General features: G+C 36.8%; 1 protein-coding gene across 1 annotated transcript in view; it reads left to right on the top strand.

Annotated features, from left to right (window-relative positions):
- The first annotated feature begins 2838 nt into the window (after positions 1-2838).
- The window catches only part of LOC144971116 (uncharacterized), a 6127-nt gene continuing 4436 nt past the window's right edge, over positions 2839-4529 (top strand). Inside the window, exon 1 of the mRNA XM_078911522.1 lies at positions 2839-2941. The gene's annotated coding sequence lies outside the window, so the exon portion shown is untranslated. The remainder of the gene's footprint in view (positions 2942-4529) is intronic.

Below are 4529 nucleotides of genomic sequence, written 5' to 3'. Positions count from 1 at the left end.
TCACATCTCTTATTAGGTGTTATCAAGTCATATTTACAAGAACCATAACTCTTTTTTTTTTCATATACTATCAAAAAGTTATCGTACTTATTTATTTTTGAATGATAATATTATATGTTACAGGCGATGATGAAAAATTTTATAGTCAAATAAATTATAAAGGAACCAATGCATTATTTAAATTGATTTTATTAATTTATTTCTATATATGTATATTGCGAAAGGCCGAGACCAATCTAGGCGGTGAAATGCTATCCCAAAATTGGACTCTATTCCCCTTATCACTTCTGGGTGGGGATCCTGACCTCCCATAGTGGGCAGGGAGGTACACGCTGTGTCTTCTATCCCCTTATATCTATTTTCCAACATGCTTTCTGTCTTTGTCTTGGAATGAGATTACTTGGCCCTGTTCGGAGTCCTGGCTGGGAGGGAAACAGTCGAATGCATAGTTATTGTTTTGAGAGATGATATTTTTTTCCTTGTAAATCATCTCTCTGTTATGTATCATTATATTTATTTTTAATGTATAATGTAAGCATTTGAGTGTATTCCTCTTTGTTGGATTTTGTGCTTGTGTCCGGATGAGACTTATAGGTGATCTCAAACTAAGTACATTGGTGGTATGCTCTTGGATTCTACATCTGATCCCTATTTGTTCCTAGTTCCCCTTTTGTCTTACTTTTTCTTGGGTGCTTTAATTGTAATTCCATAACTTTTTACTATCCCATTTTCCTCCTTTTTACTGGCGCTGATATAACCTAAATGTGTTGCAAGCGACGTAAAACCCTTAAAAACAAAAACAAACCCTTTTCCCTTGTTACTTCCAATCGTCTCTGTTCTAGAAGAAGATGATTTGACTGGGTGGAATCTTCTTACCTCCAATGGTGGGCGGAGATGTCACTTTTACGGTGTCTTCTATTGCCTTATATCTGTTTTCTCTTTCTATGTTGCTCTATGTCTTTGTTCTAGATTGAGATTGCTAGGTTTTTCCCTGGTCCTGGTGGGGATCCTTAGCCGAGGGAAGCAGTCAAATGTATAGTTCCATTCTTTAGAAAGATGATATTTTTGTCCTTGTAAATCATCTTTTGCTTATGTACTATTATAGTTATTAGTTTTGAATATATTACATCTTGTAAGTATTATAGTGTATCCTTCACAGCGGGATTCTTTCCTTGTGCCTTGATGGAACTTTTGGGCAATGTCAAAATAGGCACATTGGATGGATTGCTCACGGAGTCGTCTGTTCTCTATTTGAACCAGTCCCCTTTGTCTTTGGTGCTTTTAGCTTCAAGTCTAACCTTGAAAAAAAACAAAACAATCGTCTCCCTTTTTTTTTACTGGCGATAAAATGATCTGAAAAACCCCACAAAAACAAGAAACAAACAAACAAGATGATTTGAAGGACGGGATTTGCACGTGGAGACTTTTGCTAAGAGTGAGACAGTCCGTTGAATGTTTTATTTAATAGGAAGTTATATATTATTTAAATGCAAATCCACCTCTCCAAACTGCTATTGAAAAGATTTTTAAAACTACACAGGATACCATTAACGTGTATCTCACTTTGGGGGACACTTTGCCTATGTCTCTGTGTAAATGTTGCTGCTCGAAGCTCAAAGAAATAAATAACAATGTGAAATTGAATGTAAGCTTCAATTTAACCACGAAAAAAGATCAAATGGACGTTTCGGGTTTCCCCTTTATCAAAAAACAGGATGAATGAAACACTACAGATAAATGAGATAATATGGTAGGGGCGTTGTTGAACATTCAATTTCACATTGATATCTGTGTCTTTGTGGGACTTTTAAATGGTTTCAGAACACACCAATGGATTGCTCTTGGAAATGACGTCAGTTTCCTCTTTGAAATTGTCAAATTTTGGTTCTTTTTTTTTTTTTTTTACCACGGATGTTGGCAAACAAAGATTAAGTCTAGATCTATAACCTGTTGACTACCTTATCGTCGTCTTTCACTAAACTGGAAACTACCCAAGTCCTCAACAACAAGTAGAACAGCAACCGTAAAATATGATTATCGTTGATACAAATTGAGCTCAGCTTAGCGTAATATATATTATTAAAAAGAGCTTTACAACGACCCATGCCAACAGTGATTTGACGCCTGTTTTTCGTTATCACAAATGCGGAAATATTATAGAGAAAAGAAAGCAGAAAATTGGGATTCTTACACGTTCCTGGTAAACAAGTCAAAAAAGGAAAGGAAGAAACCAGCAAAACTAAATAATGTTTGGCAGCTGCGGTCTATTTTAATTTATTATTTTTTGTTGTTGTTTTATTTTGTATGGCCTCCTCCCCATATCTGCTAGGCCATGAGGCCATTTGATTTTGTTGAGGTCCTGGCATGGATGGTTTGTCGGAAGGGAAAATGTCAGGGTCAGGTGCAGTTTATTGTGTTAATGTGGGAGATAATGCTGTGATTATAAATCTTTCCAAACGATCGATGTTTATATATATATATATATATATATATATATATATATATATATATATATATATATATATATATATATATATATATTTCTCCGCTTTTATCCTTTATATTTTTTACACCTCGATCACCCCGTTTATTATGAAAAGAACGAGAATGGTGACGACAACAGTGACAACGACTACGTCGCTGATGATGTTCATCATGATGAGGATGATGATGATGATGATTGTGAATGTGATGACAGCGGTGGTGCTGATAGAGATGATGATTTTGATGATGTGATGGTGATGATGATGATGATGGGAGGAAGAGGAGGAAGAGGATGGAGAGGCGGAGAATTTTGACTGAAGGATCGTCAACATTTAAAATAAATGTTTCACACCAATAATTTCGAATAGTGCGCTTCCGTGCTGACGTCACAACCTTTCCATCTTAGAGACCATCCAAAATGAACACATATATACCCGTACCAATGGCAAATAATTTCGTAAGTTATTTTGTAAAGATTAATTCCATTCCATATGTTACATGGTGTGTTGCGTCCCGGTTGTCTTACTTAACCAATCCAAGGCTATTATATCATATCCATACACCAAAGTTAAAGTGATAGGATCTTAGCTTCAAACTTATCCATTTTGTTTGGTTTGTTTTTGTTTATTTTGCCATAGATTCTTTCATCGGACGCGGTATTGTAATAAGGTGATACTGATTTCAGATGGAAACATTTTACAATTAAACAAGACAGAATCGGATGTTTTTAACTAGTTAGTTGGCTTTGCTTCGGCTGCTTCACGAGCAATCAATTATCAACGATCGAAATCGGTGATGATACAAAGTAGACCAACGCGTGACCGTTCTGATCTGACAGACGTCAATACGACTTAAGTGAGAGTGAGAATAATGTATCGAAAAATATTCTGATATTAGTTTGCATGAAATCGCGTGCAGGTTCTCTAGTTGGCCTTACGATCACATAACATTTAACAAAAAACATATTTTACAAAAAATCACATCTAAAATGTATTATAAAATCGGGGGACCTTCCTAAAGCCCCTCGTGCTAGCATTTCTTTCAATTTGTATTTTCACCGTGGATCTTTTGTTATGCGTTTACTTATTTAATTTGTCAACACAATATAGTTGCGTTTTAAAAACTCTAGAACAAACCTTGATGGAGTAGTGAAAGTTTAAACTTTCCTAATACGACCATTGTTTTGGTTTGCCGTCGTCATTTTCATTTTGTTTTGCCCGAAAAAACAAACACCCTCGCACCTTTACTAAGACTTATGACTAACCCTGATAGAGAAAAACATCCTCGGACCTCAAGCTAACCCTAATAGAAAAAAAAAAAACAACAACCTAGGACTGCTTTCAATAGTATATTTATATTGATGGCTTGACTACAGTCAATGACTAGTCTCTTTTTGTGTCTTTCTCTACTCGTAACCAACCCTTGAGCCCTCCATGGTGACGATGAAGGCTCGATGATACCCTCCTTGAGGAGCTTCTGCACTTCTGACTCTATGAAACGTTCGTCCAACTCTGAATGGCGGCGTGACTTAGTTGCGATAGGCCTACAGTCTTCAATTAGGTTCTCAAACAGAGAAGGAGCTTCGACATTGGCTGCTGCTACTCCAAGGATTTTGAGTGGGTCTTGAGATCCGTCGAACGGGAGGCAGACTTCAGAGTGCCTCCCTAAAAAATCATGACCTAAGATAACGTCAGCACAGAGGTCAGGCAGGAGTGAAAGCTTTTGTGTGTACATTCTCTTTTCATAGGAAAGAGGCACTATACGATGGCCCTGTGTCTTTTTGGTGAGACTTGTCGACGCTATATTAATGCTGCATGAAGAAGGGTTTACTTTCCAGCAGTTTTCTTTACCGACATTAGAGTTAATGTAACTTTCAGAGCTTCCAGTATCTACCAAGGCATTGCGTTTAATACCATGTACAAGAACAATGGCTTTGGGCTTTCTTGGATTCCCTGAAGTCAAAGAAGTTATGGCAGTTCTACGGGACTTTTCGGCACCGGCAGATTTACAAACTTTGCAAAATGTCCTAATTTACCACATTTTTT

This window comes from Berghia stephanieae, chromosome 4, assembly GCF_034508935.2.
Source record: "Berghia stephanieae isolate SIO BIC M18660-M18661 chromosome 4, UCSD_Bste_1.3, whole genome shotgun sequence".
Lineage (NCBI taxonomy): Eukaryota > Metazoa > Mollusca > Gastropoda > Nudibranchia > Aeolidiidae > Berghia > Berghia stephanieae.
This window is presented reverse-complemented; position numbering and strand designations above follow the sequence as displayed.